Source organism: Dysidea avara, chromosome 11, assembly GCF_963678975.1.
Source record: "Dysidea avara chromosome 11, odDysAvar1.4, whole genome shotgun sequence".
NCBI classification, from domain to species: Eukaryota; Metazoa; Porifera; class Demospongiae; order Dictyoceratida; family Dysideidae; genus Dysidea; species Dysidea avara.
This window is the reverse complement of record NC_089282.1, coordinates 10619607-10640444: the sequence shown is the minus strand read 5'-3', so window position 1 is coordinate 10640444 and position 20838 is coordinate 10619607. Positions and strand designations below refer to the sequence as shown.

The 20838-nt window shown below is 36.6% G+C and overlaps 2 protein-coding genes across 2 annotated transcripts in view; one reads left to right on the top strand and one right to left on the bottom strand.

Moving 5' to 3' along the window:
• Positions 1 to 3584, bottom strand: part of LOC136237997 (uncharacterized) — a 294291-nt gene extending 290707 nt beyond the window's left edge. Inside the window, exon 1 of the transcript XR_010692706.1 lies at positions 3479 to 3584. The gene's annotated coding sequence lies outside the window, so the exon portion shown is untranslated. The remainder of the gene's footprint in view (positions 1 to 3478) is intronic.
• LOC136237995 (uncharacterized) overlaps positions 1 to 20838 on the top strand; it is a 174129-nt gene that overhangs the window by 76739 nt on the left and 76552 nt on the right. The gene's annotated exons all lie outside the window — the stretch shown is intronic.

Here is a 20838-nt window from a genome sequence, read left to right as displayed (position 1 = left end):
TTTATTATTATTATTATAGGTGTTTGGTTATGGCACTGAATACATTGTTGAGTATACTGTAAATGATGATGTAATGTTTGTTCACTGGAATCTTGAAGCTTTGTAACTTTTCTTTATCAAGATTGATATCAGCCACTAAAACTTAATGGCCTAGAATGTAGGCTACCTTCCACTTGACAAGTAGTTGGCACCCAAGTTGCCTCTCTCCAACATGTAGATAGTTCTTATATCAATCATGAAGCTAGTTAGCTACACGTGTTTAAATCTACTATTATATGCATTGTAAATTTTAAACCAAGTGTGCACGCTGCAGCCAGCTGAGGCACATGCCTTGTTCTTGAAATTGTTAGTTTGTGTGTGCGTGTGTGTGTGTGTGTGTGTGTGTGTGTGCGTGTGCGTGCGTGTGTGCGTGTGTGTGTGTGTGTGTACTTCCACCCACATGTGCAAAAACTCTTTATTTTAAAACCAAAGTTTGAGAAATTCAGGGTCTATAAACATTGTATTAGACTTTCAGGCAAGTAACTTTCTGTTGAGGCAGTTACTTTTTGCCAGCACGAAATACGAGTAAAGTGGGTTTCAGAACACATTTAAACACCTTCCTAATGGACTCTATAGGTATTGTAACAACTGAAAAACAAAACTTCCAGAAATAGTGTATATACCACTTTGAGGTAAGAGGGATGTGTCCCTCCTGTACATGTATAGAGAACAAACTAGTAGCTTTGTTTAGTGTTAAAACCTGATAGAAGAACTATGAAACAGTTGAGAAGATACTTTTTGTGGTGTAAGGTGATTTGTTCAAGTTGCAAAAATGAAATACGGTGATAGTTAATGAATTGCAAAACACACAAAATTGTATTTAATTAGCTGTTGCAAATTGTTGTATTCAGCAAAAACAAACTGAATTATGCATAAGCATTTAGTTGGTTGAATTATGCATAATCATGTTGAAAGCCTAATGTATTAAATGACTAACAAATTATTACCATTGCATACGTTCTAGCTAATTAAATTGCATGAGACTACAGTTCCTTGAGTGCAGTATGTGTTGCTTTGATCCCTCAAATAGCATCTCTTTATGCTGGGAAATCAATAAACCCCATCCATTCGTATGTCCACTTTTACTGTCTTGGTAACAGTTTATAGTACATTCTTGTACTGTTCCACATCCCTGATTATGTCCTTCCTTCTACCACATATTTCACTGACTGTTGTGAATTACTTCATCATCAACATAATTTAGTATTCTTTGGTTGCCTTAGTGATATCTAATTTTGTATAGAGCTTTTCAAAAAGTGTTCATTATATAGATCAACTTCCACGACATTGTCAAAATGATGTATAGCGTACTTATTCTGTGAGTTAGATAGAAAGTGGTGATAAAGACACTATAATTATCATTTAGCCTTGTAGTACTAAACAGTGGGAATCATGCTAAACTCAATATAACAAATTTTTTACTGATTTGCTATCTGACTACTAGCTGATTTCATTATATAACTGCAATGGTAAATGTGATCTGCTGAGCGAAAACTGGCCGTTTTCACCAAATTCTATTTTGCCATAAAACCATATTGAAATACACTGGGTAAAAGTACACATGCTATATGAAAAATTTACACATGTTTTAATCGCATTTGTACACACTGAAATTAAACTCAAATCAATAAAAACCTATACACCACTGGATTTGCCTGTTTATGGCGAGTAAGAAAATCTTTGTATTATGTTCGTACAGCAGAGAATACGTGAGGTATGGGCATTTATATACAATACAGTAAAAACAACGTTCACTGTTGTCATTTCTTAGTTGAAATGGCCTTCTTCTTTGTCAACATGGAGGAGTACAGGGAAAGCACTTTACCTTGAATGATTTGCCAGTTCGTGGTGCACAGATTGAACTAAGTCCCATCTTCGTAGCTTGTTTTAATTGTGAGTTATGAATGATTATCTAAGTGCCTGTAATTTATTTCCCATATTGTTGCTGTACAAATTGAGTTTATCACTGTTCCAACTGTCAAGCGCTACAACTACAAGACCATTCATCATAAAAAGATGAACTTTGGCTGTCCACTCTTTTGTTACTATAGATTACAGATATGCAATAAAATGGAATTTGAGGAATGTACGAAAATGGTCATACTACTGGATTAAATAATTTCAGTTAGATGTTCCTTTGATTATAAACTGCATGACACATGATAATGTACCATAATAGGTACAATGCATACATAATGATGGTAGTATCCTTTTTCTTTTCTCTTGTTGCACAATTGTGTTGATTTGCAGGTAGCATATCAATGGCTTGCATGTAAATGTGGTTGTAAGTATTCCCTTAGAAGCAGGCGTTGTATTGGTTGTTGCCATAGTATTTACTGTATGTGAATGCCTTCAGTAGAATATTTGTCTTTTAATGTATATAAACCACTGTAAAATAAATGAGTTTGACACAACATTAGTAACTAGTATTTTACATATCATGAACCACAGTAGTGGTTCATAATAGATGATCGCCTATGTTTTTTCCAAAATCCTAATAGAACACTCAACTAAACACCACCTTAGAAACCTTTCCCAACCTCATAAGAAGCCTTAGAGGTTAATTTGGAAGAAATTTTGGTCCACTAGCAAAGATGAATGTAAAAGGACTTGGTAAAAGTACTTTTTAATAGAATTGAAATCTGCCATTTTGAGTTCATCTTATTATTATTATTATTATTACTAGGACTGTGTCACATACAACCAAGTACATACACCAACGTGACAGCCCCCCAGTGAGGCTATTAGGTGGTGAATGCATTATCCCCAAATCAACTCAATATGTCACAGTAGTGACAGATATAACACAATAGTGGCATCGTAACTAAAGGCCACCAGTAGCTAAGTGCCAGTACATCATTGGTGTGGTATAAATGGCACAGTGATGTGTACAAAGTATATGTATACAAAACATACAGGAGAGAACTATACATTATTGCAGTATTGTATGCAGCAATACATTATAGGCAACATCACCATGCAGATAAAAATTATTAGCCAATATACAGCAATGCATACCAACATCAACTAGAGCTAAGTAAGTTTCATCAGTGATGTAGCAATGGCACAGTGATGGGTGACACACTATAGTTATACATACACAACTTTCAGGAGATAGCTACACAATGCTGTAGGCGTATGCAAGCCAGATGAACCAGATAAAGGAAGACAGCCAAGCCACTAGAGCCTAGTAGCTACGCCAGGTGAAGGCAAAAAAGATTAAGTACGTATTGAATTGCCTGACACCAACACAAAGAAAGTTTGCCATGCCAGCTGCACAAGACAAAATTGTTTACTTGTATTTTATATGTAACTGTAAGCTTATTGTAAAGAGTGTGGCATATGTCAGTTTAATGTTTTCTTGTATTATTTATTTACGTGAATGAATCCACTGGCAGCTGGCATGGAGACTTGAGATGTTACAAACATAAAAACTTACTTGTAATCTTCTTGTTTACACAAGTGGCTTCTGGCTCTCCTGCACGGGCATCACTAATCTTCTTCGCGCAATATGTAAGTAATTAAGCAAGGGTGTGGTACTGGGCGTTATATAGAATTACACGTATGGTCAAGTCATCAGCACAAACAGGAGCGACGATTATACGTTTGTGCCTTCATTCACAGGCGAATCTATCCACGGTTAGTTCATGTCTCTAGGCCTCGTAGTTTTCTCAAACATTAATTATTAATTATTTATTTATTTATTTGTGACGTAATTTTAACTGCGTTTCATATTATTCTTGGTACTTGGTTGTATAATTACTAGGACCGCGTCACATAAAACCAAGTACATACACTAATGCGACAACCCCCTAATGATGCGTACAAAACATAAAGGAGAGAGCTATACATTATTACAGTATTGCATGCAGCAATACATTATTAGCAACATCACTGAAGATAAAAGCTCAAGACCTCAGTAGATTCTGTGTACAATCTATTATATTATGGGATAGAGATCTCACTTTGAGTAACACATGATGTGGAAATTAAACAAATGCACAAAAGTACTCTAATAGAGCAGTCACATTAACAATTTACTACAATTATTTACTCAGCTATGCAGCCACTATGCAGCACAGTATCAACATCAACTAGAGGTCACATACGATTCATCAATGGTGTGGCTATGGCACAGTGTTGGGTACACACTATATGCATAAACAACCTACAGGAGATGCACAATACTGTAGGAGTATGCCAGCCAGGTGAACCAGATAAATGAGGACAGCCAAGCCAGCCAGAACCTAGTAAGCTATGTAAAGGCAAAATGTACAAGAATACAAGAGAATATTTAAAACATACCACGCTCTTTACAGTACATTAGTACAAACAGATAACCAAACCAACCAGAGCCTAGCAAGCCAGAAAAATATAAAATACAAGACATATGTACATTACAATACAAACAAACATACCTGTCCTTGTGCAGCTGGCATGTCAAACCTATTCAGGTGTCCTGCAGCCATCGATACACGGAGATCATCCACTGGCAGCTGGCATGGTGACTTGAGACTTAGTGTGCCAGCTGGCAACACTTTCAAACACAATTGAATAGTAGTTCGCTCGTCTAAATAGCCTGCTCGATTGGTAGTGGGTATATCACGTGCTGTTTTGATTGGCATTAAATAGAATTGTCATACCATTTCTATCACCCCCACAGAAACATTCACCCATTATACGATTATCTGTTCATACAACATGGATTCTATTCCCGGTGAGTGCGAAGCCTTAGGCCTTTTAGTTTTCTCAAACATTATTAATTTTATTATTTATTTATTTATTTATTCATTCACTAGTGGTACCCGTGCAAAATGCACGTGATACTAAGACAATTGTTATGTCCTATTGTGTGAATACACTTAAATTTGAACATTACTAATGATCAAGGAGTAATCACATTATTACACACCAACAAAGACATGATTACACATAGCTACTGATGTGCATACATAATTTCCTCAATTGTGTGTGGCACTAACATCTATAGTTATAATGTTGGTGGCTTTGTGTAATGGAATTTCTGCACATCTGTACAGTACTCATGCAGAACACAGTTCTCATGAAGGTGGCGTATCAAGATGTGTCCCATTGCAACCATGCACATACATGAAAAAGATTAGTTATGAATGGCAGGGATGTACTCAACTTTGATGATGTTGCATGAACTAACAAAGTCTTTGAGTGTGGTATGAGGATCAATTTACCAATAGTTGGTGCATCACCACAATGAGCTATGTTCTAATTCAACTTGCATTTGTCACATTCATTTTGTATATTTATGTAGTCAATTTGAGTAACTGAATTGTAGTTTTATTTCTACATCCTAGTCATGTTAGTGTAATGTTTACTTATCGCATGACCAAGTGTGTATGCAGTACAGTATTGAGTATGGGTATTCAAGTTTATCAGCTGTACTGCATGAGCAAGGTCAACACAACCATGTGGATTTGGATAGAGAAGAGTTCTTTTGTTGCTTTCTGAATCAAGGTGCATTACCAAGATGAAATTCTTCATATGAAGAGTGGTTACTCTAGAGAGGTTGAGAGAGAGATTGACTGATTTATTTTTGGTAGAGGTTGTGTGTGTTCTATTAGGGTAGATATCGCGATGTATGTTCTATTAGGGTAGTTCAATGGAGATAAGTAATAGAGCTTCTATAAGTTTCAGCTGTCCCTGTGGAGTTACCAAGGAATGAAAACGTATCTTATGTCTCCCTACACATTGAAGACTGCAACAGTCACTTCATGATGTTGTCCACGATTCGTAGCCTGGTAAGGTAGATGTATGTTTTATTAGAGTAGTTAAACGTAATCTTCCGTTCTTCATCTCTCATAATGGCGAATCTTCCTTGTGTAGTCTGTTAGGTAGCCTGATTGGAGTGATCATAGCTCTTTAAATTGCCACCCCTACTACGACTGTTTCCTTCACCCTTACAGTGGTGCTGCTGGTAATCCTCCGTTTTAGGTCTGTCTGTAGTCCCTGACCTGCTTATATTCGTGACGCAGTAGCTGACACTTCTCTATCCTTGTAGTGGACAACACAGCAGGGTGCAGAGTGTGTATTCCCGGCGAGTCTTCCCTCTGTAGACTGTCAAGCAGCCCGATCATAGCTCGTAGACTTGCCACACCCACTATGAAACTCTCCTTTTATACTGGTGGATGTGATAAAAAAAATTTTTTTTAGTTGCCGGATGATAGCGTACACACCAGATCACATGATCAAATTCGCTGATGTGATTGGTTAAATCATGAAAAAGTGATTGATCCTATTTCATTGTAAGCTTTTAGACCAATACGTCATCTGATTTTCTATTGGCAACGCGTGTATACCGAACGCCGTACACGCGTATCGTAAACTTATAATGGCCATTGACAGTGATAAGTATCTCGCAACCAAGGTTAGCACATAAGGACAGACACGAAAACCACCTTATGACACATTGTTTTGGACGGGTAGTTGGTCTAGCGAGTTTGAAGCTAATCGGGGAAAAAACCAGGGAGGAGTTTCTGTTTAAAATTTTTTATGGCCTCGATTTTCTGTTTCTTGTTCTGTCGTCCACAGGGGGAGAGAAACGTCTGGTGTAAGCTGGGATGGGGAAGACTGGTAACACGATAAAGGTCTCCAGAAAGTTTTGGACACATTCGTGTCTTCCTCGGGTAGCTACGGTGGTTTAAAGGATATTTCCAGCAGTTCAACGAATCGTCACCAATCCCGGATCAAAAGATTCGCCTCAAATTTTAGATTTGAATGGTACCGATCCGATTGGAATCCGACCAAGATCGACGGAACAGTGCCGGAAAAGAGTTATAGAATTATTATATAGATTATTAATGACGTAATTTTAACCACATTTCGTATTATTCTTAGTACTTGGTTGTATAACTAGGCCCGGGGCAAATACAACTAAGTACAATCACCAACGGGACAACCTACTAATGGGACATGTACAAACAGTGCATGGTGAACACAGTATGTGCAGGTAGAAAAGATGCACAGTAATACAATTCTAGAGGAATTGACTGGCACATATACATAAGGGATGTATTAGCAGACCACGGTAAGATTAGGATAAAAGCAGAGTATTTCAACTGTCTGTCACCTACAACTGATATCTGAGTTATGTATATATTTAACATGAGCTGGGTCATTTGCACTAAAATGACCAATCTTGTTCTTCTTAGTATTCCAATCTTGTTGTTCATTAAGCAGGAGTAGCAACCACTCGTCTTCCAATCGAAAGAGTCATTGTCGCCCACTTTCAAACACAAATGAACAGTAGTTTGCTTGTCTAGAATCCGCCTGATCTATTAATAGTAGCGTCACGTGCTAACTGTTTGATCGGCGTTAAATAGAATCATTGTACGTTTCTATCACCTCCACGATAGCACCCGCCCATTATACGATTGTCTCTTCATACAACATGGATTCTATTCCTGGCGAGTGCGAAGCCTTAGGCCTTGTAGTTTCCTCAAACATTATTTATTATTTATTTATTTATTATTTGTTCATTCATCATTAATGACGTAATTTTAACCGCATTTCATATTATCTTTACTTGGTTGTATAATTACTAGGCCTGGGGCATGTACAACCAAGCACAACCACAAATGGGGCATGTACAACAGTGCATGACCAATGTGGATGGAAAATATGCACATACAGTAAACATAAGTGATATATGCAATTACAGTCGTTAGGGCATTATGTTGTATTGAATACCCGACCATGGTTTGCCACATAATGCATTGTCACCACCCCTCCTACATGATTCTCACAAGTTGAGGTGCAAGTGCATGCTGTCATATTTATGGTATTGAATCTCATCCCTGCAAGCAATAAAGCATTAAAGAGTCCTAAAATTATAATGTTTAATGAGGATGAATCAAGGTACTGGATTAAAACATGCATGGCTGCTGAAGTTTCTAAGAGCAGACCTCAATGATAAAAGAAGCAGGATATTTCACTAGAAACTGCTATCTGAGTTTTTAAATATGAGCTGGGCCATATGTCCTAAAATGATAATATGATATACTACAATTTAGAGAACAAACAGCTGCATGCAGCTGATCACTGTGAAAGATGGCAATACCTTCAATAGGATAAAAATCCAATACCAGAAAATAATGGATACCGTATGGTAAAAAACTTTGGCAGTAAAAAAAGTGTGACGAAACCCCTCTGTTGAAAAAATTGATGGAAAAAACTTTGGCGATTGAAATACTATTTGCCAAAGTTTTACCACCAAAGTTATTACTGTACGGTATGTAAGGATATTACAACAAGGTGTCAGCTCATCAATTAAGTAGTGTAGTAAGTGTATAGGTAGCTAGCATTGTTGTTGTAGCAGTACTTTTGTAGCTACTGATCTAACAATGTGCTAGCTAAGTCGGAATGCTTCGCTATCTCCTGCAATGCCGAGAGTGGCTGTATTTACTTTTTCAGTGAACTCCAGTAGCAGAGGTTATCATGTATATCAAAGTATTTGGCCAAATCCATCATGAGACGATGAACTAGCTGATGTGCAAACGGGAAGCCAGTGGAAATGCAATCCCAAGGAGTGCTTACAACTGTGGGACACATTCCTAGGGAGATCTCGAAAGTCATCTCAATATTTATTGCATGGTGGTACGAGCTGACATAGCTTCATCTCAAGTTCTAGTTACTCAATGTGCTCGTGTGATCATCTAAAATAATTGGCAAAAAAACTTTGGCAAATTGAACGCTATTCGTCAAATTCTCTAAAGTTTTTTACTATACGGTATGCCACCAAGAATAAGTACAATTCAATTGTGCGGTAGCATTGCAGACTATAACTATGTATAGACACAATACAGTATGTAGGTAAATAAACAGCAACAAGCACAACCACACAGCAATTATCAGCCTAAGGGCACATTTTGTGTATGTAGTGTTTGTTATCTTAATCATGTTGTATGAGATATTATTACGGCAATGTTTATAGTTTCTGTCTAAAAGTATAATAATGATGGTGATGACAAAACATCATAAATTAAAATGAAATGAAATGAAACAAACAAACAAAACCACAATTGTTCTAATCAATAAGAACACGGCTTTCCACTAAACACAGCTCAGTGGACTGAGTGGAGACAGCAGGGAGCTATGTTGACTCTAACTTTCTGCTCCCATGAATAGCCAGTACAGCAGAACGTAATAGTGAAAATGACAAAGCACAGTGCATCCAGGAAAGTGTCTGGTTGTAAGAGGTATTGTGCTTCTGTGACAAAGTAATCTCACTCCTGGCACTGAAAGGCTTCAGGTTGAGAGCTGTGCATTTTCACACACAAACTTATCAGCTGAAAACTGTGCCGGTGTTAACATTCTCCACAAAATGGCTTGCCAGGCCCTATGCAAAATGCAAAACTACTGGTAGCTGAGTGCCAATACATCAATGGTGTAGCAATGGCATAATGATGTGTAACACAATACTGTGCAACATACAGGAGATGCAGTTTATACCATAGAACTGTATGCAGCAATGTATTATTGACACTGACCACTGGACAGGGACTAACCCATAGGGGGTGGATGGGGTGGCTAACCACCCACCATATTTGCATGGCCTTGGGGCCACTCAGACATGCAATATATAATAATACTAATCATTACTACTCTTTTGTTATTTTGCGTATTATATCAATATGAATCAAATCCCTGCATTGCATGCCAATCGGATTCCAATGCTAGCTGGCTACTCAGTCTATCACCATAGCAGTATACATGAATTATAGTAGGCAGTATTAACTATCACCAGGCAGAGGAGCTCTTGAAGAAAAGTATGGGGTCTGCTTCAGGGCTGAGTCAATTTTACTTTTATAATTGCCAGCAAGTTACCCTAGGGCTATGGCATAAAGTGATTGCATCAAAATTAGTAAAATTTTAAACATACAGGGAGTATTATAGCTATAACCTTTAAGGCAATGTTTCCTATGAGGCATGTGATTAGTGGAATTCACATTTGATAATTCACACACATTGACTTATCAATGGAGCATGCCTAAACTATATCATCTCCTACATTTTACATACAAGAAAGAGGAATGTGCAGTATGTACACAGGTATGCACATATCATGTATTTTGTAATCCCAGTACAGACTTAGCACCAGTGGTTAAAACAAATGCATGTAAATCACAAGTACACCTGAAGGGTATGCTACTAGCTATGTGCTTCACTGTACAAGCTATATGATAGCATTGCCAGCTCTTTCCTCGATATAAATACTAAGACATTCAGGATTGTCAACTTAAATCTGGGCCAGCCACCCACCTTGGTTTATTTCTGGATCAGTGCCTGTTGGAGATGGAAATAATGTAGCTAGCAAGCCAGGTAAAAGATGAACAGAAGTATACAAAATAATACAAATACACAACAAGCAATCATGTTAACATACTTTTTATTTTGTTCATCACAAGGAGTATGTCCACTGGCACCTGGCATGGTGACTTGGAACACTGTGCCACCTGAAAACAGCTTAGAAACATTTAAACATACTTGTAATCTTGTTGTTTACGTGTAAAGTGGCCTCTGGCTCTCCTGCAATCACTCCCGCCTGTTCGCTAATCTACTCCTTCGTGCAATTAAAGCATGGGTGTGGTACTGGGCGTTATATAGAATTACACGTACGTTAAAGTCATCGGCATGAACAGGCACAACGATTATATGGTTGTGCCTTCGTTCACAGGCGAATTGATCCCCTGTTAGTTTATGTCTCTAGGCCTCGTAGTTTTCAATTATTATTTATTTATGACGTAATTTTAACCGCATTTCATATTATTCTTAGTACTTGGTTGTATAATAATAATAACTATTTTTTCCCACAGGGCTAGAGCAAAATGTGAGTACTTTTTGGGACAAAAACTACATACCTTTCCTTCCTGTGTCTTTCTTCATGTCCATGACCTATTTTTAAATGCATATTGCAATGTTAACATCCACTTTCAAGCAAATTTGCTTCTTTTAGGTTCACTTTGCTATTGATCTTCTGACTTAGTTTCTGCAAGGGTAACCAACGTGTTAATAAGTGTTGATAGGTATCCAATTTATTCACATTAACATGTTCATTTGGAAACCTTATCATTACCTACATTTTATTAACCACAGTATATTAAGAGCAGCAATGTTGTTGTGTACCACTGGGTACTTGACTTATTGTGATCACCTAACTGAAGCCATACTACTGCTACTCACAGCATGCTATATGTTACCTATAGTTGGATATATCAAAGCTGTGTAGACAAAGTATACATTCAATAGTAAGGAACGATACATTAATGTTGACAACACTGAGCTAACTACTAATGTACATGATGACTGACTTGATACTGAGTAACATCAAGCACCACCAGCACCTCACTATTATCATGTTAGGTATCCATTTTATACAAAGTAAACAAACTAGTGTAAAAATAATTTAAAAAATAAAAACATGGGAATAGAGATTGCTGAAAAAAAGTAAAGAAACAAGAGTCAAACAAGCCAGCATATTAAACACACAGAGATCTCTATTTGGACTCAAATAAACATTAATACAGAAGCATTCTCAGTACTTATCTTTCCCTAATTTATAGAGAAAATACTGTTTTCCCTTAGTTTCTACCATATCCATTGAGTCCAAATAGAGATCTCTGTGTGTTTAACATGCTGGCTTGTTTGACTCTTGTTTCTTTACTTTTTCAGTGATCTCTATTCCCATGTTTTAATTTATGTATGGAAAGGAACCAGCTGAAGATTGAGTAGTGCCAACATCATGTTGAGGTGACAAATAATGATCACATGCCTATTTTGCACATGCATACATCCTAACCACAGCTATTTTTGTTTACCATGATTAAAACATCCGTTTTGTAAATTAACTTGGTTTAGATTGTACCAATGTAAACCTCATTTAATTTGTCAACTATACCTCCAGTGAATAATATGAATCACACAAGCCTTCCTATGTTGCTAGTTACTATTTCGCTCATACCAGTAATGAAACATTCAGAGCTGATGTTGTCTTCCTCACATTGCATAGAACCCATTCAGCAGTTGAGTTTATATAAATTATAAATAAAAGCCATAGGAACGTAATTGCTGTAAAAGTTTTACTGTGATGTCAAATGATGTGGTACCTTCATGGCCAGATTGTGCTAAGATGTGTTTACCTATGAACTGCTCCTTTTGTTGGAACACAGCCACTACTTTCCACTGCAGTTATTTACAATTGTTAAATATTATGCCACAAAAGTTTGCTGCATAGATTACCTGTAATAGAATTAACTAGTTCATTTCAAACAAAAACTTCAGTACTCTGCAATTCATTGTACTATTCTGTGTTACAACTGTGTCAGTGACTTTGAGTATTAACAGTAAAGCATATCATAACTTAAGGGGGATCTGTATGTGAAAATGTGTGTCTGTGATAGTGTCCTACTAAAATGTTAGTACTAATTTTGTTTACACAAGCTTTATAGTTTTATTGTGGAATGTGTAGTTACACAAGTTCAGATCTACTAAAAGATGTACTATAAGCATTTCTCCAGGAACCATTATCGTGTTTGAAGTTGTTAAGACTTATGTATTGAATTATTGAATTACACTAGACCATCAAATACCATAGCATTAGTAGTTGCTAACAAATTTTGTAATGTTCATATGAAACAATAGTTCCTTTGTTGTTTTGATCCCTCAAATGGCATCATTTCTTTATGCTGGAAAGTCAACAAACCTGTACATCCCCTTTTCTTACCGCTTAGTCCTTGGTAACAGTTTATAGTACATTCCTATACTGTTCCACATCCCTGTTTGTATCCTTACTGTACCACTTTTGTTACTGGCTGTTGTGTAGTTACTACATAAAATTAGGTATCACCTTGGTGATATCTAGTTTGCATACAGTTAATGTACGCTGCTCAAAAAGTGTTCATTATGTAGTTTGACTCTCCACATTATTACCATGCACTTAATGTACATGTTGATGTGTTGTGCTTATGCTGTTATTTAGAGTAAAAGCGGTGATGTAGACACTATAGTTTAAATTGCTGAAGTTCCAGGTCTGTGAAAACCCAATACAATCGTGCTAGAATACAATACTTGCATGAAATCCATAATTTTTTTAAACACTTTGTTCTTAGTAAAGAAAGGATCTAACAATAAAAACCTGGATATCATCTTATTTTCCTACTTCGAAAATCTTTGGAAGTTGTTAAGACTTGTGTATTGAATTATTGAATTACACTAGACCATCAAATACCATAGCATTAGTAGTTGCTAACAAATTTTGTAATGTTCATATGAAACAATAGTTCCTTTGTTGTTTTGATCCCTCAAATGGCATCATTGCTTTATGCTGGAAAGTAAACAAACCTGTACATCCCCTTTTCTTACCGCTTAGTCCTTGGTAACAGTTTGTAGTACATTCCTATACTGTTCCACATCCTGTTTGTATCCTTACTGTACCACTTTTGTTACTGGCTGTTGTGTAGTTACTACATAAAATTAGATATCACCTTGGTGATATCTAGTTTGCATACAGTTAAATGTACGCTGCTCAAAAAGTGTTCATTATGTAGCTTGACTCTCCACATTATTACCATGCACTTAATGTACATGTTGATGTGTTGTGCTTATGCTGTTATTTAGAGTAAAAGCGGTGATGTAGACACTATAGTTTAAATTGCTGAAGTTCCAGGTCTGTGAAAACCCAATACAATCGTGCTAGAATACAATACTTGCATGAAATCCATAATTTTTTTAAACACTTTGTTCTTAGTAAAGAAAGGATCTAACAATAAAAACCTGGATATCATCTTATTTTCCTACTTCGAAAATCTTTGTTTCATTGCAGTACACAAGTTATGGGCATTTGTTTATTCATGTTGAAACAATAGTACAAGATCTATCTTTCTTCATTGATTTCACCTTTGTATGTATTGAAGAAAGATGATGCAAGGAAACACACAACAATTGTGACCAGATCTGCAAAAACCCAACACAATTGTGCAAGCATAAATATTAAGAAGGTTAATGTTAGAACAACAAGCAGCATACAAGCTTACCAATTATTAAGTGGCGTTATGGGTTAGGAGATCATTTCCCAGCATATCAAGTAAATGGGCTCTAATTGGAGTAGTCAGGCTTTATTAAGAAGATTTGGTAGCACGTGCTTAGTTTGTGTGCTGCGACATCTGATGAGTTACTAAACGGTGTGTGTTGTGGCATCTGATGAACTGTTAACGTTCCTAAATAATGCCTAGGAGAAAAACAAATCAGAGTGCTTACGGAAACAACAGGGCATCAAGACAGACTTCGCGCACATCACGAAAATGCACTAATCCTGCTGATGATCAGCCTCCAGCGAATGCTAAGCGTATCAGGAGGGCACCTTTTACTCCAGGCCTCTGACTACCTTCGATATCCCAACCATTGTGAATGCAGTGATACAAGCTCTACCTGACCAGCCACCTGAGTTTAATTTTCTATTGTAATGCATTCATTAATTGACATGGAATTCAAATGTTGTTAGAAAGTTGTGTCCACAGGCACCTTGCTAAGTGGTCACATTTAGTAGGATCTGCACAAATGCTATCCCACCAGTCAAATCATCATGTCAAAAGTCCTACTGAATGCAGAAAAAATCCCAGCCTTAGTGGTGATTAGAACCCCCCTGCAACATGTAGTCTAGGCATGCTCTATTAATAAATAACAGAAATCATAAATATTTACATTTTCAAGAGTATCAACCAGGAACCATCTTTGACAGTATTGGTTGGGTACAGTGAAGCCCATCAAAGCAGCTGGAAATGCCTCCAACAAGTTTTTAAAAAATTTGAGCCTAACTGATGCTTTCATATAAGTATGGCAACCGCTATAGACTTGATGTATGTCACAGTTAGATATTGCTTTCGCCTAACAAGTGCCTGTTTGTGTTCCACAAGAATGCAATGCATGCATCATGATCTTACCATTGTTCTTCTTTGTACGTCGATCATTTCTTTCACCAGCTGATTACACAAAATTGTCAATTTGCAGCTGGCACATGAATAGCTTTGTATGTAGTGTTTTGTGTGTCATCTAGCTTTTATGTAAGAATAAAATATCTTAATTTTCCACACTCGTGCAATTACAAATTCTTTCCTACAGTTTAGCAGGTATACTTTTCAGTTGACAATACAAGCAGTCTGGTGTAAGTTCTCAACCAGGGGTATAGCCAGATAATTTCTGTTAGTGGGCTTACATGATGCCCCCTAGACACTTAAAACAAATGCTCTCATTCATTAGATGCTATCAAACAATCATCTAGGAGACCTAGTGGTGCCTATAGCAACATACAGTAGTCTAGACATGCACCACAATGGCTTGGATCTAGATAATATTATGTATTCAACTAAACACATCGTCTTCTCACCAACAAAAGTTTTATTAGAATTGCTATCCCAAATGGGACCCTTGAAAAGGCTAAAATACAGAAAATTACAACATTGCCACTAAAACTGCTGAAGGTAGAGGGAAAATCCAAACCTCGTACTGACTTTATCCTCTAGTGACATTCAGTTTATGAGATACAGCAAAGTGATGACTAACTATTATTATTTAAAAAGTACAATTATACAAAGTTTCAAAGGTTAAAAAGAAGCAAATTAGTTTTAAAAATCACATTATAATAATATAAAATTCTATTGCAAATAAAAATCACTTAAATTATAAGAGCTTCTTTAATTAATCGATCAACAATGTTTTCACTTATACAGTCCCCATTTACAGCAGATGTTTACACTACTTCCCCAGTTATCTGATCTGTATTTAAGTGATTGAAGTACGTCATTTCCAAATCTTGATTTGTAGATATGATAGTATTGTCTTGCAGTGAACTCCACACATGAGCTACCACTTTCTTGCTATAGTAATAAAAAGAGACAGAGAGTAATATTGTGGAAGACTTATAGCTATAATAACAATGCTAGATTTTTCTTAAAAATTACTTACCTCAATGTTTTGAAGGTTAACTGCTGCAGTTTGCAACTCGATGATAAACTGAGTGAGTTGTGATGCTGTATCAGATGTTAGATTACTATTGAACACATGAGATTGAAACTGATTCTTCAAAGCCATAACATCAGTGTATCTCTTGCATGTGCTGGAAAATTTCATTAATGCACTGTTTATATTATGAGTAGCTGCTTTTGTTTGAACTAAATTTTCCGGGTAGCGTGCCTGTAGCTGTAAAGACAAAAGGAATGACTTTAAATACTGTTTTGAAACAATTTGTTTGGTAACTTACTGCTGCATTTATCAAGGATCCAAACTTTATACTCTGAAATATTGCACTAAATTTTCTCCTACTCTCTTGTGCTACTTGATTGCAGCAATCAATGCTAAATAATCGAAATCGTTCTGCACTGTTGTAGTTTGCATCATAGCAAGCACTGTTGTTTCCACTGTCTGCAACAAGTGTACCATTTCTCATACATACGACATTCCCATTTGTGACTGAGCCATTCTCTAGACATTGACATGCTACAGTCAAAGTGATTATCAAACATAATACCAATTGTAGAGACATTTAGATTCGAAGGTTGATTTTTAATTAAGCTTTGAGGTGGTTTAATGCTGCCAAAGAGAACTCAACTGTCCTATTTATACTGCATCTGATGAACCTGTACTACTTCAATGGTAAATTTTGCTTCCTTTAAGGGATGTAAGTAATTACTGAGAATGTTGTTCGTATTTCTATTCCAATGAAGTCACATGAAAAACTAGTAGTGAATGGAAGTTAAACCCCAGTAGGTGAAATCGGCATCAGGTCGTAGGCAACATGAAGCCATATATAGATTCCAAAATAGTAAAGAATAGTTATATAGGTATCTATAGTCAAATTTTGATGATTAGTGGATCAATAATTTACTCCTGCATTCATTGTATGTTCCTATCTTCATATCATCAGCTCTGTGGGCATTGTAACAACTGAAAAACTAAACTTCTAGAAATGGTGTATCACTTTGAGTTGTAAGGTGCGTGTCTTTGCTGTACGTGTATGAAAATTGAGAACTAATTAGTAGCTTTGTTTAGTGAATTTGACTTTTAAAACCAAATAAACAAACTATGAAACAATTGAGAAGATACTTTTTGTGGTGTAAGGTGGTTTGTTCAAGTTGCGACAATGAAATTCAAAATGCATAGAATTGTAGTTAATTACTGTAGGTGTTGTATGCAATGTTGCAAAGCAAAAACAAACTGGATTATGCTGTAAGCATTTAGTTGGTTGAATGATGCTTAGCAAGGCATAGTATTAGCTTAGCAAGCATTTTTTTAGAAATAGTACAATAGCTAGAACTTATACTATGGTATTAATTTGTTGGTCTAGTGTAATTCAATACATTAATCATAATATAGCTTCCAAGATGTTGATGGTTCCTGGAATTAATTTGTATGAAACTACAGTTCCTTGAATATGAGATCTCTTTTTGTGATGGGAAATCAACAAACCCCATCCTCTCGTATATCCACTTTCACTGCCACTTAGTCCTTGGTAACAGTTTGTAGTACATTCCTATACTGTTCCACATCCCTGTTTGTATCCTTCCTCTGCCAATTATGTCACTGATTGTTGTGAGGTACTTTAACATCAACATAATTAAGTATCATGTCGTTTACCTTAGTGATATCTGTATAGAGTCAATAGGAGCTACTCAAAAAGTGTTCATTATATTTTCCACAATGATGTGTTTTGTACTTATACCGTGAAAGTGGTGATATAGACACTACCTTAAGGTTACGGAATAGTTTAAAATGCGTGGGCGGAACAAATTACAAAACCTGCTTTAAACCAAGTAGGGATAAATAATTTCAACAACTGTGTTGTGTTAGCAATACAACTAATTGTGCTTGTTTGTTTTTACTACAGAACAATGACTGTCCTTGGGTGTGTGGTCTACAATAGAGCGATGTTTTATAAAAATGTGCTGCCAAAAACCAGAATAACAGATTACTGAATCCTTATAATTTCAACACAAGTGGCTAAACAACTAAAATATCTAGGTCCTGTGGAAGCGATTTTTTAAGTTACTGGTTGTATAGATGTTTTATTGAACTTTTAGTAGTTTTTTCGAGTGAAACAAGCTCTTTGAAGGCTTGTATCTGAGTCACTGGGGAGAAACATGCCAAAAAACGCTTCCACAGGACCTAATAAATTTAATATACAGTATCACTATGCCCCAGAAAAGCCAATAGAGCCTACAGCTTTTGCTGTATTTGGCGGCAGAAAAACATGGTAGTGACAGCTGGAGCTGAGGGCTGGCTTACTTGTGTTACTACAACAAATTGTAATGTTCCACCTGCCTCAAACTACACTGTAGCTACATAAAAACATTAAATATGAAGAGCTTCATCTTCATTTAAAACTTTTCACACTGCTAGACTGGTTTTATGGGCTTCCCAAAAAGTATCAATAGGCATTCAAAATTTTGAATGATTGCCCGTGACTATACCGTAACCTTAAGTTTATTATCATTTTAGCACTGTAGTACTAAATAGTAGAAATTACCATTTATGTAAAAAATTTGAGAGATGTAATTTTTGCGGTTACATGGTGCGGTCCGCAAAATTTTCATCCTTGAAAGTTAAGGGTTAGTTCTATGCTTTCTAATAATAGATATCTAATCCAAAACAGCCAAGCTGTAAAAAAAGTGTGCGGCCCTCAGAAAGGCTATGGTGAAAAAAGATGTGAAATCCAAGGTGGCGGCCAAGAAATGGCTGTGATGGTAGGTTAATGGTAAGAATTTTAATAATGACAATTTAGGTAAATTTTGTGAAGCGGCACAAAAATTCACCTGAATTGTCTTTATTAAAATTTTTACCATTAACCTACCATCACAGCCATTTCTTGGCCGCCACCTTGGATTTCACATCTTTTTTCACCATAGCCTTTCTGAGGGCCGCACACTTTTTTTACAGCTTGGCTGTTTTGGATTAGATTTCATTTCTTTTTGTATTTGTATACCAGCTTTGGGACTTTTTTAACCTACGTTTTTTTCTTTACTACAGGAAGAAGAAAAGATGAAGTAGATGTACTTTAAATATTTTATCAGTAAATGTACAAATTATATATACTGTATAATACATATTTGACCGCATTTGCGAAAAGGGGTCTTCCACACACATCCGATTTGCCAACTTTGACAATTGATAACTTCAGATTGGAAAGAGCTATTGCCTTGATATTTGGGCAGTGGTGAGCACAACTATAGCTGAATACATGGTCAAATATTCAGGTTAATATGTTACTTGAACACTGAGTTATGGTCTCCAACGTTTACGGAATTGGATGTGTGTGGAAGACCCCTTTTCGCAAATCCGGTTACATATATTGATTACAGAAATCTCCATGGTGGTTTCTTTGTAACTGAACACTCTACAAGGTAACTTCTTCTAATTGCTCTCTCTACAGGGTGAATTGTTTGTAGCTGAACGATCTACAAGGTAACTTCTTCTAGCTGATCTCTCTACAGGGTGATGTGTTTGTAGCTGAATTTTGTATAGGTGATTTGTTTGCAGCTGAGCTCTTTACAGAATGGTTTCTTTGTAGCTGAACTCTCTAAAAGGTAACTTCTTCTAACTGATCTTTCTACAGGGCAATTTGTTTCTGGCAGAATTTTCTACAGGGTGATTTCTTTGCAGCTGAACTCTCTACATGGTGGTTTCTTTGTAGCTGAACTCTCTACAAGGTAATTTCTTCTAGCTGATCTCTCTACAGGGAGATTTGTTCATAGTTGAATTCTGTACAGGTGATTTGTTTGCAGCTGAGCTCTTTACAAAATGGTTTCTTTGTAGCTGAACTTTCTCCAAGGTAACTTCTTCTAACTGATCTTTCTACAGGGTGATTTGTTGTAACTGAACTATCTACAAGGTAATTTCTTCTTGCTGATCTCTCTACAGGGTGATTTGTTTGTAGCTGAATTCTGTACAAGTGATTTGTTTGCAGCTGAGCTCTTTACAGAATGGTTTCTTTGTAGCTGAACTCTCTACAGGGTGATTTGTTTGTAGCTGAAATCCCTACAAGGTAACTTCTTCTAGCTGATCTCTCTACAGGGTGATTTGTTTGTAGCTGAACTCTCTACAGGTGATTTGTTTGTAGCTGAACTCTCTACAAGGCGATACTACTAGGTGATCTCTATACAGGATTCCTTGTTTCTAACTGAACTCTCAACAGGGTGATCTGTTCATAGCTGAACTTTCTACTGGGTGATTTGTTTGCAGCTGAACTCTCTAAATGGTGGTTTCTTTGTAGCTGAACTCTCTACAATGTGACTTCTTCTAGCTGATCTCTCTACAAGGTGACTTGTTTCTAGCTGATCTCTCTACAGGGTGACTTGTTTCTAGCTGAACTCTCTACAGGTGATTTGTTTGTAGCTGAACTCTCTACATGGTGGTTTCGTTGTAGCTGAACTCTCTACAAGGTAACTTCTTCTAGCTGATCTTTTTACACTGCATATTTGTTTGTAGCTGAGTTCTCTACAGGGTGATTTGTTTGCAGCTGAACTCTCTACATGGGAGTTTCATTGTAGCTGAACTCTCTACAATGTGACTTCTTCTAGCTGAACTCTCTACAGGGTGACTTGTTTCTAACTGAACTCTCTACAGGTGATTTGTTTGCAGCTGAACTCTCTACATAGTGGTTTCTTTGTAGCTGAACTCTCTACAAGGTAACTTCTTCTAGCCGATCTTTCTACAAGGTGATTGAGTTTTTTGCAGCTGAACTCTTTACATGGTGGTTGCTTTGTAGCTGAACTCTCTAAA